We start from the raw sequence: 20,572 nt of genomic DNA, 5'->3' as shown, positions 1-20,572 counted from the left end.
TAGGGATCTTGATCTTATCCCTTCGGGATATGATCTTATTCCTTCTAAGGGGGGATCTTAGTGCTCCTTGAACAGGGGTGTGGGGCCTTGCCCCCACTACCCACGTCCATGTGGGTCCCCCCATGCAGGTGGGCCCCACTCCGGAACCTTCTAGAACCTTCCCGGTACAATACCGAAAAATCCCGAACATTTTCCGGTGGCCAAAATAGGACTTCCCATATATAAATCTTTACCTCCGGACCATTCCGGAACTCCTCGTGACGTCCGGGATCTCATCCGGGACTCCGAACAACATTCGGTAACCACATACAAACTTCCTTTATAACCCTAGCGTCATCGAACCTTAAGTGTGTAGACCCTACGGGTTCGGGAGACATGTAGACATGACCGAGACGTTCTCCGGTCAATAACCAACAGCGGGATCTGGATACCCATGATGGCTCCCACATGTTCCACGATGATCTCATCGGATGAACCACGATGTCAAGGACTTAATCAATCTCGTATTCAATTCCCTTTGTCTATCGGTATGTTACTTGCCCGAGATTCGATCGTCGGTATCCAATACCTTGTTCAATCTCGTTACCGGCAAGTCACTTTACTCGTTCCGTAACACATCATCCCGTGATCAACTCCTTGGTCACATTGCGCATATGATGATGTCCTACCGAGTGGGCCCAGAGATACCTCTCCGTTTACACGGAGTGACAAATCCCAGTCTCGATCCGCATGAAACAATAGATACTTTCGGAGATACCTGTAGTGCACCTTTGTAGTCACCCAGTTACGTTGTGACGTTTGATACACCCAAAGCACTCCTACGGTATCCAGGAGTTACACGCTCTCATGGTCGAAGGAAGAGATACTTGACATTGGCAAAGCTCTAGCAAATGAACTACACGATCTTTTGTGCTAGTCTTAGGATTGGGTCTTGTCCATCACATCATTCTCCTAATGATGTGATCCCGTTATCAACGACATCCAATGTCCATAGCCAGGAAACCATGACTATCTGTTGATCACAACGAGCTAGTCAACTAGAGGCTCACTAGGGACATATTGTGGTCTATGTATTCACACGTGTATTACGATTTCCGGATAATACAGTTATAGCATGAATAAAAGACAATTATCATGAACAAGGAAATATAATAATAATACTTTTATTATTGCCTCTAGGGCATATTTCCAACACCGCACACGGCTAAGAAATCAACTTGTGTTGACTATGGGGTGCCCCTGGCCACGTATATAAAGGAGGGGGGGAAGAGGAGGCCGGCCTAGGAGGGGCGCGCCTATAGGGGGAGTCCAACTAGGATTCCCAATCCTAGTTGGAGTCCCCTTCCTTTTTCAAGACGGGAGAGAGGGAAGGAGTAGGAGAGGGAGAAGGAAAGAGTGGGGGGCGCCGCCCCCTCCCTAGTCCAATTCGGACTTTCCATGGGGGGGGTGCGCGGCCACCCCTTGAGGCCCCTTTCTCCTTTCCCGTATGGCCCATTAAGGCCCGCTACTTCCCCCGGCGAATTCCCGTAACTCTGCGGTACTCCGAAAAATACCCAAACCACTCAAAACATTTTCGATGTCCGTATATAGCCTTCCAATATATCGATCTTTACATCTCGACCATTTCAAGACTCCTCGTCATGTCCGTGATCTCATCCGGGACTCCAAACAAACTTCGGTCATCACATCACATAACTCATGATACAAATCGTCATCGAACGTTAAGCATGCGAACCCTACGAGTTCGAAAACTATGTAGACATGAACGAGACACATCTCCGGTCAATAACCAATAGCGGAACTTGGATGCTCATATTGGCTTCTATATATTCTACGAAGATCTTTATCGGTCAAACCGCATAACAACATACGTTGTTTCCTTTGTCATCAGTATGTTACTTGTCCGAGATTCGATCGTCGGTATCACCATACCTAGTTCAATCTTGTTATCAGCAAATCTCTTTACTCGTTCCGTAATGCATCATTACGCAACTAACTCATTAGTCACATTGCTTGCAAGGCTTATAGTGATGAGCATTACCGAGAGGGCCCAGAGATACCTCTCCGATACACGGAGTGACAAATCCTAATCTTGATATGCCAACACAACAAACACCATTGGAGACACCTGTAGAGCATCTTTATAATCACCCAGTTACGTTGTGACATTTGATAGTACACAAGGTGTTCCTCCGGTATTCGGGAGTTGCATAATCTCATAGTCAGAGGAACATGTATAACTCATGATGAAAGAAATAGCAATAAAACTAAACGATCATTAATGCTAAGCTAACGGATGGGTCTTGTCCATCACATCATTCTCTAATGATGTGATCCCGTTCATCAAATGACAACACATGTCTATGGCTAGGAAACTTAACCATCTTTGATCAACGAGCTAGTCAAGTAGAGGCATACTAGTGACACTCTGTTTGTTTATGTATCCACACATGTATCATGTTTCCGGTTAATACATTTCTAGCATGAATAATAAACATTTTTCATGATATAAGGAAGTATAAATAACAACTTTATTATTGCCTCTAGGGCATATTTCCTTCATGCCTACCTCTGAAGATCCGGATCTTCATGTGGCAATGGATTCGCAGTCGGACCCCGTCTGGGGTGGAGGTCCGGAAGCGCAATGGTCCTGGTAACGGTCTTTGCCCGCTCTGTGCCATCCCGGAAGACTCAAATCACATCTTCTTCTCCTGTTTGTCCACCCAATTTATCTGGAGGTACAACAATTTCCCCGACATGTTCGCTGAACTCCAGGCCTCCCCCCACGTACCCACCACATTAAGTGGTTGGAGATTGGGGTCCTCGCCTGGCCCTCTGGATGATCCGCAATAAGCTTGTGATTCAACGCATTCCGCTTCAACGTGCTACTGACGCTCTCTTCAAACTGTCTGGTTACTTGCAGCTTTGACGGCCACTTAGCCGCCCCCGGGACTGTGACGCCATCTCTGCCTTCATCGCCGACCTTCACTCGATGGTAGTCTGCTTGTCACCGCCGCTTCCGCCACCTCCTCCCGAGCCGGATTAGGAGCCGGGATGTGTTGCCCCGCCCCCCTCCTCCCTTGCTTTTGTGTTCTTCTTTTTGGGCTTGTTGAGTTGTGCCCTAAGCAGAACCTCAACACTTGTTGTCTCTCTTGTTTTCTACTTGTGTGTGTGGCGTGAACCTTTGTATTCTGTGTGGCTCTAGCAGTTGGCTTTATCTATAAAGTGGGGTGAAAGCCTTTTTCGGTAATAAGTCTACATCGTCTCCATTCCCACACCGACGACGTCCTATACGCTGGTGTCTCGGAGCTGTTTGCCTTGTTTGCTGGTCGTTCCTTCAGATCAACGGGATTATGTTTCTCTTGTTGACGTCAGCTAGATGATGGCAGCGACGTCTTCACCGTATGTTTGTGTCTGTTGGGGAACGTAGTAATTTCAAAAAAATTCCTACGCACACGCAAGATCATGGTGATGCATAGCAACGAGAGGGGAGAGTGTTGTCTACGTACCCTCGTAGACCGAAGCGGAAGCGTTGACGCAACGTAGAGGAAGTAGTCATACGTCTTCCTGGTCCAACCGATCCAAGAACCGTTACTCCGGCACCTCCGAGTTCTTGACACATGTACAGCTCGATGACGCACCCTGGGCTCCGATCGAGCAAAGCTTTCGGGGATGAGTTTCGTCAGCACGACGGTGTGGTGACGATCTTGATGTTTAACCGCCGCAGGGCTTCGCCTAAGCACCGCTACAATATGATCGAGGTGTAATATCGTGGAGGGGGGCACCGCACACGGCTAAGGAACGATCACGAAGATCAACTTGTGTGTACTAGGGTGCCCCCCTGCCCCGTATATAAAGGAGCCAAGGGGGGTGCGGCCGGCCCTAGTAGGAGGCGCGCAGGAGGAGTCCTACTCCTACCGGGAGTAGGACTCCCCTCCCTTTCCTTGTCCAAGTAGGAAAGGGGGAAGGAAGGGAGAGAGGAGAGGAAGGAAAGGGGGGGCGCCGCCCCTCCCTCCTTGTCCAATTCGGACTAGGGGGAGAGGGGGCGCGCGGCCTGCCCTGGCTGCCTTTCCTCTTCTCCACTTTAGGCCCATGAGGCCCATTAACCCCCCGGGGGGTTCCGGTAACCCCCCGGTTCTCCGGTTTTATCTGAAACTTCCCCGGAACACTTTTGGTGTGTGAATATAGCCGTCCAATATATCAATCTTTATGTCTCGACCATTTCGAGACTCCTCTTCATGTCCGTGATCACATCCGGGACTCTGAACAACACTACTGGAATTAGCTACTTTGCCATCTGCCAGTTCTTTGCCGTCCGCTAGCGGACGGCAAAGAAGCTCTTTGCCATCAGCTTCCAAAAAGCGAACGTCAAAGAACTGGCTGATGGCAAAGACCAAGTTTGCCATCAGCCAGATCTTTGTCGTCTGCTAGCGGACGGCAAAGAGGGAGGGGCCCCACTGACGAGCTGCAAAAAAAACCTAACAGGGCCCCTCTTTGCCGTCCGCTAGCGGACGGCAAAGAGCAAGAAGGCGGACGGCAAAGGTTGGCGGACGGCAAAGAGGGAGGGCCCCACGTAACGTTAACGGGGCCGCACCCCACCCCCCTCTCTCTCTGTTTCTCTCCCACCTCTCGCCAGCCCCGTGGCACCATCCCGCCGCCGCCGCCGCCCCAGCGCCCCCGCCCCGTCGCCCCACCACCCCGCCGCCGCCCCGGCGCCCCCCGCCCCGCCGCCCCCGCCGCCCTGCTGTCTGGGCGCCACCATGCCCCGGCGCCCCGGCACCTCCGCGCCTCGCCGCCCCGCCCCGCTCCTCTGCCGCACCAGGCCGCACCGCCCCCCTCCTCCACCCTGCAGGTGGGTCTCTTCTTCCTTTTTTTCCTTTTTTCTGTTTTTTTAGATTTAGGTTTATGTTTAGTTTAGATTTAGTTTTAGTTTTAGGTTTATAGGTTTAGTTTTTGGTTTAGATTTAGTTTTTTTCTTTTTCTGTTTTTTTAGTTTTAGGTTTAGGTTTAGTTTAGTTTTAGGAAAGAAGAAAAAGAGAAAAAGAGGAGATCAGGAGAAGAAGAAGAGGAGGAGGAGAAGAAAAAAGAAGAAGAGGAAGAAGAAGAAGAAAAAAGAGGAGAGGAGGAGAAGAAGAAGAGGAAAAAGGAAAGGAGGAGGAGGAAGAAGAAGAAGAAGAAGAAGAAGAAGAAGAAGAAGGAAAAAAAGGAAGAAAAGGAAAAAGAGGAAGAAGAAGAAAAGGAAAAAAAACCGACCCGACACCCCGACCCCGACCCCGACACCCCGACCACGACCCGACACGGTACCCAGACCCCGACCCGGCACCCCGACACGACACCCCGACCCCGAGACCCCGACCCCGACCCCGAGACCCCGACCCCGACACCCCGACCCCGACCCCGACCCCGACCCCGACCCCGACCCCGACACCCCGACCCCCAAGCCTGACCCGACACCCCGACCCCGACCCCGACACCCCGACCCCCCGAGCCTGACCCGACACCCCGACCCTGAGCCTGACCCGACACCCTAACCCCGACACCACATCCCGACCCCGAAACAACACCCCGACACCGACACGGCACTACCCCGACATCGACACGACACCCCGACCCCCCGACCCGAAACAGCACCCCGACCCCGACACGGCACCCCGACACCGACAGGACACCCCGACCACCGACACCTCCCGAAAAGTTGTTCTTTGGCCTTCCAGAGGCCGACGGGGTCATATATTTGTGAATTATTAGTTAGGTCATATATTTTTCGATTTTGTTATGAAAAACATCATATATAATTGTGTTGATCGTGTAGTTTTAAATGTGCAGTTTTTTCATCGCTGCGAGGTTTGGTGTTCGACGACCTCGCCGTGTGTTTGACGAGCTCTGCCCCTTCGTTCGTGGGTGAGCACAAATGACAAGTCCTCCTCCCCCATTAATTATTTGATCTATTCCGATGAAACTTGATAGCTAGCTATATATGTGTCTTGAATCATCAGTATGCGTAACCAATATGTGTCTCCCATTCGAAAGCGTCATAGTTATAAATATGCATGCATTTGCATATTTATAACCTTGATTCTTTCGAATTGTCCAACGCTATCCATGGACAGCCCGAGTATGTGTAGATTGGGTTCGTTTTCCCATATGCTTTGCTCCGGATCCGACGCATATATTTCGTTAGTGCCTCCCCTGCTGTTCTCCGGGTACACATCCTCTCTGTTTATTGCAGAGACGTGTATCAGGAGAACAGCGGGGAGGTGCTACCGAAATTTTGCGTCGGATCCAAAGCATAGCATGGGAAAATGAACCCAATCTACACATACACGGGTGGGATTAGGACCTATCATTACCTATTAGAGTGTAGGTTGCATGGACGTAATAAAATTGACAAAGTAGATCAACTGATGAATATATACATGGTGAATTACATATATAATTGTTGTGTGTCCAGTAGCTCTGAAAGTCAAGATGAGTGACCGTGCTTGGATGTATACCGGTCACACTGGTCAGAACAAATGGAGCGCTGAATGGTTCACAAAAACTAAGGGCTTTGTGCAAGCCGCATTTGCAAATGGCCAAAAGAAAACCTGGTGCCCCTGTTTCCGGTGCGGCAATTGGGAAAAGAAGACAGAGGCTGAAATGGGCAAACACCTGCAGAAGAGTGGTTTTACGCCCGATTATACGGTGTGGACATTTCATGGTGAGTCTGCCCAACGTGACCGAGCTGAGGTGGATCGTCGTCGCACCGACGAGCATGGTACCGGGATGGAAAACATGGTGCAAGGCTATGATGATGCTCGGGATTCGGACTAGGAGATGGAGGAATCTGCAAAGGCCTTCAATGAAATGTTGGAGTCTTCGAAACGTCCGCTCCACGAGCACATTGAGCTTTGTCAGTTGGATGCCATCTCACAAGTAATGGCTCTGAAGGCTCAGTTCAACTTGGGCATAGAATGCTATGACGCAATTATGACAGTATTTGGACGCTTTCTACCCAAAGGCCATGTAATGCCTGCAAACCTGTACCAGTCGGACAAAATCCTCCGTGCACTGAAGATGCCCTATGAGAAGATACATGCCTGTGAGAAAGGATGTGCCTTATTTAGGCTTGACTATGCGGACTTGAACTATTGTCCCATTTGCAAGTCTTCCAAGTATATTGTGGTAGACAACGGTATGGGTGAGAAGACACAGACCAAAATCCCCGTTAGTGTTCTTCGGTATATGCCAATCGTACCAAGACTTCAACGTCTTTTCATGGTTGGCACATATGGATTGAGCGGGTAATGCCGGTGATGTTGCGTGGCTTCATCCCTGAGGATGAATGGCTAGTACTGGCAGAACTCAGCTATTTCTTCCGTGTTCTTTGTGCGAAAGAACTATCGCCTGGCGTGCTAGAAGAAATGGAAGAGTTGGCGCCGGAGTTGATCTGCAAGTTAGAGAAGATCTTTCCACCGGGCTTCTTTAATCCAATGCAGCATTTGATTTTGCATCTCCCGACCGAGGCAAGATTGGGGGGGCCCGTGCAAAATCGTTGGTGCTACCCAACTGAGAGGATGCAGAAGACGCTTCGAGAAAAATGTAAAAATAAACGTAGAATTGAAGCATCGATGGCTGAGGCATTCATCACAGAGGAGGCGGCAAACTTCGTAACAGCGCACTACGAAGCCAAAAATCGTCATTTGCATAATCCGATGCCTCGGTACAATGCTGACGAGCCTAAAAAGGGTGGATCCAACCTCAGCCTATTCAAAGGGAATCTCGCACCAGCTAGTGTTTCACATCCAGTATCTTTGGATAACGAAGAATGGCGGACCATTTCATTGTATATCTTCAACAACCTGATAGAAGTGCGGCCGTACATCGAGTAAGTTCTCGGTACATTGTTTCGCAACTTCTATTTCCTTTGAACTACTCTTATTCCTGGATATGTCATACAGTCGATACGTCGCCATATTCTCGTATGGAGCGGAGATCCAAAAGGATTCCGTCGAAGAGTATGAGCTTCTCGCAAAGCAAGGAGGTGGCTATCCCGGTTTCATCTCTTGGTTCAAACAAACGGTAATTTCTATTAGAAAATTTCATTTCATTCTCTAATTTGTGCATAATGCAACAATCCTTTCATATTAAACTTGTAGGCTAATTTAGAGTCTATGGACGCCGAATTGAGACAAGTCGCTAATGGTTTTGACTATAAGGTCCATTCATTTGACAAGTACGACATCAACGGGTATCGCTTTCGTACCTATGGCAAAGAGCTATCTATGGCCGACCGAAAGTCAACAAATTGTTGTGTATCTGCTATCGGCGAAGGAGGTACTGAGTATTATGGGAGAGTTGAAGCAATTTATGAACTTCTGTTCTATGGTGAAAACCCACCGAATGTCGTAGTCTTCAAATGTTATTGGTTTCAGCCGAAGGAGACTAGAAGGACTCATGAACATGTAGGGCTAGTTGAAATCAACCAAAGCACTCATTTAGATGTTCCTGATGTTTATATTATGGCTCAACAGGCGACCCAAGTATTCTATCTACCGTGGGCCTGCCAAACTAATCCAAATCTGAAAGGTTGGGATGTCGTTTATGAAGTGCCGCCACGTGCTAGACTTTCTCCCCCAAAGGAAGAGGATTATGAACCTCACATTAACCCAGACACATATGAAGGAGAATTCTTCCAAGAGACACGTCTTTCCAAAAAGCGTTTCAAGAACCGCTATACTTCACCCCAAAACATTGAAGTAGACAGCGACAATGAATCCGACATCACCCCAGTGGAGGAACAAGAAGAGCCGGAACAAGAAGAGGTTACTGCTGCGGATGACCTGTCAATGCTTGACCGATTACGTCAAGGTGGCCTTGCACATGTTGATGCCAATGAACCCTATGAGCCTGTCATTGATTATAGTGATGATGATGATTATGCATTTATTGATGATACTGATCGAGATTATTAGTAGTGTCAAGTATTACATTTTTTTATGTTGTACTTTATGATGATACACTTAAGTGATACACATATTATTATTCATGTCGGTCTTTTTTTATGTTGTACTAATTTCGTTTACTGTTTGTCATGGCAGGTGTTGAAAGATGGTGGGCGCTGGTCGGGAGCGTGGTCTGAGGTCTTCCATTCCAGACGCACCTCTCCGCCGAGTGTTGTTGGACAGTATGGCCACACCGTCGGGCCCTTCTTCGTCGACCGCGGTGCCCAGCAGGGGACGAGGTAGGAAGAGAGGAGGTGGGGCACGTGGTCGTGGGAGAGGAGGTAGGGTGACTGCTACGGCGCCTTCCTCGCCGCCACCCCCAGCTGTTTCACCCGAGCACGTGACTGCTAGGGTGGACTCGTCCGAGGAGGAGGCTACACGGGCTCCGGTCCACGAGCCTCCGGTCCACGGTCTTGGGCCCACGAGCTTCGGGTCGACTGGCCTTCAGCCCACGAGAGTTCGGCCCACGTGACCCCGGAGGAGCACACGTCCGGATGGGGTACCTGGCCGGATCAGCCCGAGGAGTCGAGTGGCCATGCTGATGATGGCGGGGAGCCGACTGATCTTGAGGAGGAGGGGGGCACCGTCTACCAGCATGGTGCTACACGGCTCCCGTCCGTGCCGGTGACCCGCGAGCAGAGGTGGTTGATTTTCCCTGATGGGGAGAGGTACGTAAGTGCATTTAATATTTTTGTACCTTGTGCATTCACGTTTTTTCAAATAACTAATGCGTTGGCCTTGTCATGCTGCAGGGGTTGGGACCACCATCATAGTGTCCGCCGGCCCAACTCCGTCCTTGGAGTTCTTTGCCGGCAAAACTTCCCGGGGTTTGTCACGTTGCCTGGTGAGGGTCGGCTTCCAGAGCTTGGATTGAGCTGGGAGCACTACGTGGCTGCCCCGGCCCCGCCGGATGAGATTATCGACGGTGTCGTGTGCGACACGAGGGCAGACATGGTGATCAGAAAGTTTTGGGTAATTTCTCCTTTACACATTTAAAAATCTTCAACTATCTAGTTATTAATTGTACTAATCAATATTGTCTCATTTGATTGCAAACATTCTACAGGTGTGAGGAGGGATACGAGGAGGACGCGGCACATGTTATCGAGAACGTCTGCAAGCGCCTACTCCAGAACTTACGGCACGAGGCTCGGGTGCAGGCTGTTCGAGACTACTATGCCTTGCGTGGTATCAAGAAGACCAAGCCGGCGTGCCGCGATAAGTTCCTGAGTAAGGAGCAGTACATGAAGGTAATTCTTAAGGCCTTCTCTACTTAAGTTCCTTCATTTAGTAATTCTTAGCCGTAGCGCTCAAGTTTCTAGTTGCTAACTTAGGCGCCTCCGAGATGGTGTGCGGATCGGATGGATTGTTGGGAGGTGTTGGTCGATGAGTGGTGCTCAAAACAATGGCTAGCCCACCACAATGAGGCCAAGGACAAACGTGCCCAAATGGAAGGTGTGCCACACCATCAACGCAGCTCCAACTTATATCAGTTCGGGCGCAACTGGGTATGTGGTTTGCTTCATGATTCATGCAATTCATTCATCATGCTAGCTTGAGCCCTTTAATTACTAATTTTCATTGTTTCTCTCTTTCAGGCACGCTACAATAAGGCGGATAAGGTGCCAGAGGTGTACGACCTGTATGCCATGGCCCACACTGCCTCTTTCAAGAAAGTCAAGGCTTTCTCTCAGTCTGACCTCGATGATGCAAACAACTTCACCAACATCTCCTCCCACAACAAGCTCGTGAGATATAGAGATGAGAGGAAGGCGAGGAAAGGGGAGGACTTTAACCCGAGCCAGGGTCCCATTGATCCAGAGCTGTTGATGATATCTGGTGGAGGGAGGTCCCATGGCTCCATAGCCATTGGAGATGGACTTATCCGTTATCCTAGCACTCTCCCGGAGATCAAGGCGCGCCAGTCGAGCTCCGCTCCTGAGATAAGGCCTCGTGAACGGCCAGTGCAACTCGCCATCAAGGTTAGTGATACGTACTCAGTTATCTTTCTCCATTACATTGTGTGCGCTTCCATCAATGATTACAAATGGTCATGTGAGTGGTGTTGCAGGCTGCTATACAGAGTGAGAGAGATAGAATGGAGAAACTTCTGGCGGAGGCGGCGGAGAGGCAGCGGGAGTTGGAGGAGAGGACGACAAAGATGATGGAGGAGGAGAGGGCACGGAATGACATGCAGGCAAGGGCCATGTACGAGCTCCTTGTGGTAAGTTTCTTCTGCAGATTAGCCAAAATATTCATGTAGTGTTTGTCTCATTACTAACTAGTATGACTGAGTCGTCAAAACCAAATGTGCAGTCTGTGTGCGAGAAGACAGGTCAGACCGCTCCGCCGATGCCAGTGATTGCTCCTGGGACCACGGTGAGTTTTATTTGAATGGACATTACTTGCTAGTCTTAACATTTGAGTGTCATCATGCTAACAAGACATTGGAAATGATCTTTGGTGCAGCGTAACTCCTGACAAGCATCGCACGATCCTTCTCCAGCTACCGACACGAGCCACCCCGCTCCTACACCTCCTGGATCTTGGTAAGTTTATCTAGTGTTTTGCTTAACATATGTATAAAGACCTAGACTTAGCTTTATTTCCTCCAATGCTTACCATAATGACCTAGACTTAGCTTCTTCTCCTCCAAAATGACTTAGTAAGCTTACTGACCTCCAAAACCATCCATTTTACCTAAGTTAGCTCTAAAACGATCTGTACTTAGCTTACTTATGTCAAAAATTGCATAATTAGCTTAGTTAGCTCATAGACGATCCATTTTACCTAAGTTAGCTCTAAAATGACCCATTTTACCTTGGTTAGCTTATAAATGATCCAGTTCATCCAAGTTAGCTCAAAAATGACCCACTTTACCTAGATTAGCTCCTAAATGATCCATTTTACCTCGTTAGCTTTAAAATGACCCATTTCACCTAGGTTAACTCCAAAATGACCCATCTTACCTAGGTTATCTCATAAACGATCCATTTCAACTAATTTAGCTCATAAACGATCCATTTCACCAAGTTAGCTAAAAAACGACCAATTTCACCTAAATTAGCTCTTAAATGATCCATTTCACCTAAGTTAGCTCAAAAAGATCCATTTCAACTAAATTAGCTCATAAATGATCCATTTCACCTAAGTTAGCTCAAAAACGATCCATTTGAACTAAGTTAGCTCATAAATGATCCATTTCACCTAAGTTAGCTAAAAAACGATCCATTTCACCTTAGTTACCTCAAAAACGATCCATTTCAACTAAGTTAGCTCATAAATGATCCATTTCACCTAAGTTAGCTAAAAAACGATCCATTTCACCTTAGTTACCTCAAAAACGATCCATTTCAACTAAGTTAGCTCATAAATGATCCATTTCACCTAAGTTAGCTAAAAAACAATCCATTTCATCTTAGTTACCTCAAAAACCCATTTGACCTTAGTTAGCTCATAAACGACCCATTTCAACTAAGTTAGCTCATAAATGATCCATTTCACCTTAGCTAGCTCATAAACGACCCATTTCAACTTAGTTAGCTCATATATGATCCATTTCACATAAGTTATCTCATAAATGACATACTCTTCTTGTTCTAGTCTTCTTCTTGTTCTACTCTTCTTGTTCTAGTCTTCTTCTTGTTCTACTCTTCTTCTTGTTCTACTCTTCTTGTTCTAACTTTCTTATTTTTCATTTTGCGGATTTCATTCACTTGACGAAAGCTTGCATAGATGGAGTGCTCCTTATCCCTTTCTCTGTTTCTTATGTATCGTTGAACTATGCATGTATCGTTGGATGAAACTATTGTAATATATATGGTTGGATGCCTCTATGTTGAACTTGTTATGTATGATGGAACTATGCATGTAATATATATGGTTGGATGATGAAGTTATGTGTTGGATATCTTATATCTTTGCTCTGTAATGGCCTTTTGAAATATATCTATATATGTCATATATATTTGTGATGAAATTGTTGGATTTAATAAAAAACAGATAAAAGAGCCAATATGCAGGCTCTTTGCCGTCTGCCACCGACGGCAACAGGCTCTTTGCCGTATGCCGCGGACGGCAAAGAAGACACGTGGATCCAGCTGTGCTTCCTGGGAGCTGACCCATTTGGTCAGTTTGCCTACAGTGGCAGACGGCAAAGACTTTGCCATCAGTGGCAGACGGCAAAGAACCTGCCATGTAGTGACGTGTAGATGACATCATACGGCGGACGGCAAAGACACTAGAAATTTTGCCGTCAGCGACGGACGGCAAAGAACCTGCCGTTAGCCACTTAACAGACTGCCAGCGCAATTATTGCCGTCCGCTCTCTTTGCCGTCCGCCGCAGACGGCAAAGGGCCTTTGCCGTCAGCCGCCAGGAAGCAGACGGCAAAGTAGCTGTTTACCGTAGCCTATTTTGCCGGAGCCTTTTGCCATCCGCGGCTGACGGCAAAGGCCTTTGCCGTCCGCCATTCATGCCTTTGCCGTCCGCCGTGGCAGACGGCAAAGTAGCTGATTCCTGTAGTGCAACCTTCGGTACATCAAAATACATAAACTCATAATGAAACTGTCATCATAACTTTAAGCGTGCGGACCCTACGGTTCGAGAACAATGTAGACATGACCAAGACACGTCTCCGGTCAATAACCAACAGCGGGACCTGGATGCCCATATTGGCTCCTACATATTCTACGAAGATCTTTATCGGTCAGACCGCATAACAACATACGTTGTTCCCTTTGTCATCGGTATGTTACTTGCCTGAGATTCGATCGTCGGTATCCAATACCTAGTTCAATCTCGTTACTGGCAAGTCTCTTTACTCGTTCCGTAATACATCATCCCGCAACTAACTCATTAGTTGCAATGCTTGCAAGGCTTAAGTGATGTGCATTACCGAGAGGGCCCAGAGATACCTCTCCGACGATCGGAGTGACAAATCCTAATCTCGAAATACGTCAACCCAACATGTACCTTTGGAGACACCTATAGAGCACCTTTATAAGCACCCAGTTACGTTGTGACGTTTGGTAGCACACAAAGTGGTCCTCCGGCACACGGGAGTTACATAATCTCATAGTCATAGGAACATGTATAAGTCATGAAGAAAGCAATAGCAACATACTAAATGATCGGGTGCTAAGCTAGTGGAATGGGTCATGTCAATCAGATCATTCAACTAATGATGTGATCCCGTTAATCAAATGACAACTCTTTGTCCATGGTTAGGAAACATAACCATCTTTGATTTACGAGCTAGTCAAGTAGAGGCATACTAGTGACACTTTTTTTGTCTATGTATTCACACATGTATTATGTTTCCGGTTAATACAATTCTAGCATGAATAATAAACATTTATCATGATATAATGAAATAAATAATATCTTTATTATTGCCTCTAGGGCATATTTCCTTCAGTCTCCCACTTGCACTAGAGTCAATAATCTAGATTACACAGTAATGATTATAACACCCATGGAGCCTTGGTGCTGATCATGTTTTGCTCGTGGAAGAGGCTTAGTCAACGGGTCTGCCACATTCAGATCCATATGTATCTTGCAAATCTCTATGTCTCCCACCTTGACTAGATCCCGGATGGAATTGAAGCGTCTCTTGATGTGCTTGGTTCTTTTGTGAAATCTGGATTCCTTTGCCAAGGCAATTGCACCAGTATTGTCACAAAAGATTTTCATTGGACCCGATGCACTAGGTATGACACCTAGATCGGATATGAACTCCTTCATCCAGACTCCTTCTTTTGCTGCTTCCGAAGCAGCTATCTACTCCGCTTCACATGTAGATCCCGCCATGACGCTTTGTTTAGAACTGCACCAACTGACAGCTCCACCGTTTAATGTAAACACGTATCCGGTTTGCGATTTAGAATCGTCCGGATCAGTGTCAAAGCTTGCATCAAGGTAACCGTTTATGATGAGCTCTTTGTCACCTCCATATACGAGAAACATATCCTTAGTCCTTTTTAGGTATTTCAGGATGTTCTTGACCGCTGTCCAGTGATCCACTCATGGATTACTTTGGTACCTCCCTGCTAAACTTATAGCAAGGCGCACATCAGGTCTGGTACACAACATTGCATACATGATAGAGCCTATGGCTGAAGCATAGGGAACATCTTTCATTTTCTCTCTATCTTCTGCAGTGGTCGGGCATTGAGTCTGACTCAACTTCACACCTTGTAACACAGGCAAGAACCCTTTCTTTGCTTGATCCATTTTGAACTTCTTCAAAATCTTGTCAAGGTATATGCTTTGTGAAAGTCCAATTAAGCGTCTTGATCTATCTCTATAGATATTTATGCCCAATATGTAAGCAGCTTCACCGAGGTCTTTCATTGAAAAACACTTATTCAAGTATCCCTTTATGCTATCTAGAAATTCTATATCATTTCCAATCAGTAATATGTCATCCACATATAATATCAGAAATGCTACAGAGCTCCCACTCACTTTCTTGTAAATACAGGCTTCTCCGAAAGTCTGTATAAAACCAAATGCTTTGATCACACTATCAAAGCGTTTATTCCAACTCCGAGAGGTTTGCACCAGTCCATAAATGGATTGCTGGAGCTTGCACACTTTTTTAGCTCCCTTTGGATCGACAAAACCTTCCGGTTGCATCATATACAACTCTTCTTCCAGAAATCCATTCAGGAATGCAGTTTTGACATCCATCTGCCAAATTTCATAATCATAAAATGCGGCAATTGCTAACATGATTCGGACAGACTTAAGCATCGCTACGGGTGAGAAGGTCTAATCGTAGTCAACCCCTTGAACTTGTCGAAAACCTTTTGCGACAAGTCGAGCTTTGAAGACAGTAATATTACCGTCAGCGTCAGTCTTCTTCTTGAAGATCCATTTATTCTCAATTGCTTGCCGATCATCGGGCAAGTCAACCAAAGTCCATACTTTGTTTTCATACATGGATCCCATCTCAGATTTCATGGCTTCAAGCCATTTCACGGAATCTGGGCTCACCATCGCTTCTTCATAGTTCGTAGGTTCATCATGATCTAGTAGCATGATTTCCAGAACAGGATTACCGTACCACTCTGGTGCGGATCTTACTCTGGTTGACCTACGAGGCTCAGTAGTAACTTGATCTGAAATTTCATGATCATCATCATTAAATTCCTCACCAATTGGTGTAGGTGTCGCAGAAACTGATTTCTGTGATGAACTACTTTCCAATAAGGGAGCAGGTACAGTTACCTCATCAAGTTCTACTTTCCTCCCACTCACTTCTTTCGAGAGAAACTCCTTCTCTAGAAAGGATCCATTCTTAGCAACGAATGTCTTGCCTTCGGATCTGTGATAGAAGGTGTACCCAACAGTCTCCTTTGGGTATCCTATGAAGACACATTTCTCCGATTTGGGTTCGAGCTTATCAGGTTGAAGCTTTTTCACATAAGCATCGCAGCCCCAAACTTTAAGAAACGACAACTTTGGTTTCTTGCCAAACCATAGTTCATAAGGCGTCGTCTCAATGGATTTTGATGGTGCCCTATTTAACGTGAATGCAGCCGTCTCTAAAGCATAAACCCAAAACGATAGCGGTAAATCAGTAAGAGACATCATAGATCGCACCATATCTAGTAAAGTACGATTACGACGTTCGGACACACCATTACGCTGTGGTGTTCCGGGTGGCGTGAGTTGCGAAACTATTCAGTATTGCTTCAAATGTACACCAAACTCGTAACTCAAATATTCTCCTCCACGATCAGATCGTAGAAACTTTATTTTCTTGTTACGATGATTTTCAACTTCACTCTGAAATTCTTTGAACTTTTTAAATGTTTCAGACTTATGTTTCATTAAGTAGATATAACCATATCTGCTTAAGTCATCTGTGAAGGTGAGAAAATAATGATATCTGCCACGAGCCTCAATATTCATTGGACCACATACATCTGTATGTATGATTTCCAACAAAGCTGTTACTCTCTCCATAGTACCGGAGAACGGTGTTTTAGTCATCTTGCCCATGAGGCACGGTTCGCAAGTACCAAGTGATTCATAATCAAGTGGTTCCAAAAGTCCATCAGTATGGAGTTTCTTCATGCGCTTTACACCGATATGACCTAAACGGCAGTGCCACAAATAAGTTGCACTATCATTATCAATTCTGCATCTTTTGGTTTCAACATTATGAATATGTGTATCACTACTATCGAGATTCATCAGAAATAGACCACTCTTTAAGGGTGCATGACCATAAAAGATATTACTCATATAAATAGAACAACCATTATTCTCTGATTTAAATGAATAACCGTCTCGCATCAAACAAGATCCAGATATAATGTTCATGCTCAACGCTGGCACCAAATAACAATTATTTAGGTCTAATACTAATCCCGAAGGTAGATGTAGTGGTAGCGTGCCGACTGCGATCACATCGACTTTGGAACCATTTCCCACGCGCATCGTCACCTCGTCCTTTGCCAGTGTTCGCTTAATCCGTAGTCCCTGTTTCGAGTTGCTAGCAACAGAACCAGTATCAAATACCCAGGTGCTACTGCGAGCTCTAGTAAGATACACATCAATTACATGTATATCACATATACCTTTGTTCACCTTGCCATCCTTCTTATCCGCCAAATACTTGGGGCAGTCCGCTTCCAGTGACCAGTCTGCTTGCAGTAGAAGCACTCAGTTTCAGGCTTAGGTCCAGACTTGGGTTTCTTCTCTTGAGCAGCAACTTGCTTGCTGTTCTTCTTGAAGTTCCCCTTCTTCTTCCCTTTGCCCTTTTTCTTGAAACTAGTGGTCTTGTTGACCATCAACATTTGATGCTCCTTTTTGATTTCTACCTCCGCATCTTTCAGCATTGCGAAGAGCTCAGGAATAGTCTTATTCATCCCTTGCATATTATAGTTCATCACGAAGCTCTTGTAGCTTGGTGGCAGTGATTGGAGAATTCTGTCAATGACGCAATCATCTGGAAGATTGACTCCCATTTGAATCAAGTGATTATTATACCCAGACATTTTGAGTATATGCTCACTGACAGAACTGTTCTCCTCCATCTTGCAGCTATAGAACTTATTGGAGACTTCATATCTCTCAATCCGGGCATTTGCTTGAAATATTAACTTCAACTCCTGGAACATCTCATATGCTCCATGACGTTCAAAACGTTGTTGAAGTCCCGATTCTAAGCCATAAAGCATGGCACACTGAACTATCGAGTAGTCATCAGCTTTGCTCTGCCAGACGTTCATAACATCTGGTGTTGCTCCAGCAGCAGGCCTGACACCCAGCAGTGCTTCCAGGACGTAATTCTTCTGTGCAGCAATGAGGATAATCCTCAAGTTACGGACACAGTCCGTGTAATTGCTACCATCATCTTTCAACTTTGCTTTCTCAAGGAACGCATTAAAATTTAACGGAACAACAGCACGGGCCATCTATCTACAATCAAACATACATAAGCAAGATACTATCAGGTACTAAGTTCATGATAAATTTAAGTTCAATTAATCATATTACTTAAGAACTCCCACTTAGATAGACATCCCTCTAATCCTCTAAGTGATCACGTGATCCAAATCAACTAAACCATAACCAATCATCACGTGAAATGGATTAGTTTTCAATGGTGAACATCATTATGTTGATCATATCTACTATACGATTCACGCTCGACCTTTTGGTCTCCGTGTTCCGAGGCCATATCTGCATATGCTAGGCTCGTCAAGTTTAACCTGAGTATTCTGCGTGTGCAAAACTGGCTTGCACCCGTTGTAGATGGACGTAGAGCTTATCACACCCGATCATCACGTGGTGTCTGGGCATGACGAACTTTGGCAACGGTGCATACTCAGGGAGAACACTTCTTGATAATTTAGTGAGAGATCATCTTATAATGCTACCATCAATCAAAGCAAGATAAGATGCATAAAAGATAAACATCACATGCAATCAATATAAGTGATATGATATGGCCATCATCATCTTGTGCTTGTGATCTCCATTTCCGAAGCACCGTCATGATCACCATCGTCACCGGTGCGACACCTTGATCTCCATCGTAGCATCATTGTCGACTCGCCAATCTTATGCTTCTACGACTATCGCTACCGCTTAGTGATAAAGTAAAGCATTACAGGGCGATTGCATTGCATACAATAAAGCGACAACCATATGGCTCCTGCCAGTTGCCGATAACTCAGTTACAAAACATGATCATCTCATACAATAAAATTTAGCATCATGTCTTGACCATATCACATCACAACATGCCCTGCAAAAACAAGTTAGACGTCCTCTACTTTGTTTGTTGCAAGTTTTACGTGGCTGCTACGGGCTTAAGTAAGAACCAATCTTACCTACGCATCAAAACCACAACAATAGTTTGTCAAGTTGATACCGTTTTAACCTTCGCAAGGACCGGGCGTAGCCACACTCGGTTCAACTAAAGTTGGAGAAACTGACACCCGCCAGCCACCTGTGTGCAAAGCACGGCAGTAGAACCAGTCTCGCGTAAGCGTACGCGTAATGTCGGTCCGGGCCGCTTCATCCAACAATACCGCCGAACCAAAGTATGACATGCTGATAGGCAGTATGACTTGTATCGCCCACAACTCACTTGTCTTCTACTTGTGCATATAACATCAAACCATAAAACCTGGCTCTGATACCACTGTTGGGGAACGTAGTAATTTCAAAAAATTTCCTACGCACACACAAGATCATGGTGATGCATAGCAACGAGAGGGGAGAGTGTTGTCTACGTACCCTCGTAGACCAAAGCGGAAGCGTTGACGCAACGTAGAGGAAGTAGTCGTACGTCTTCCCGGTCTAACCGATCCAAGAACCGTTACTCCGGCACCTCCGAGTTCTTGACACACGTACAACTCGATGACGCACCCCGGGCTCCGATCCAGCAAAGCTTTCGGGGAGGAGTTTCGTCAGCACGACGGTGTGGTGACGATCTTGATGTTTAACCGTCGCAGGGCTTCTCCTAAGCACCGCTACAATATGATCGAGGTGTAATATCGTGGAGGGGGGCACCGCACACAGCTAAGGAACGATCACGAAGATCAACTTGTGTGTCCTTGGGTGCCCCCCTGCCCCCGTATATAAAGGAGCCAAGGGGGGTGCGGCAGGCCCTAGTAGGAGGCGCGCAGGAGGAGTCCTACTCCTACCGGGAGTAGGACTCCCCTCCCTTTCCTTGTCCAAGTAGGAGAGGGGGAAGGAAGGGAGAGAGGAGAGGAAGGAAAGGGGGGGGGCGCCGCCCCTCCCTCCTTGTCCAATTCGGACTAGGGGGAGAGGGGGCGCGCGGCCTGCCCTGGCTGCCTTTCCTCTTCTCCACTTTAGGCCCATGAGGCCCATTAACCCCCCGGGGGGTTCCGGTAACCCCCCGGTTCTCCGGTTTTATCCGAAACTTCCCCGGAACACTTCCGGTGTCCGAATATAGCCGTCCAATATATCAATCTTTATGTCTCGACCATTTCGAGACTCCTCGTCATGTCCGTGATCACATCCGGGACACCAAACAACCTTCGGTACATCAAAACACATAAACTCATAATGAAACTGTCATCGTAACTTTAAGCGTGCGGA

Source organism: Triticum aestivum, chromosome 5A (assembly GCF_018294505.1).
Source record: "Triticum aestivum cultivar Chinese Spring chromosome 5A, IWGSC CS RefSeq v2.1, whole genome shotgun sequence".
Taxonomy (NCBI): Eukaryota; Viridiplantae; Streptophyta; class Magnoliopsida; order Poales; family Poaceae; genus Triticum; species Triticum aestivum.
Note: the sequence above shows the minus strand (reverse complement) of the source record.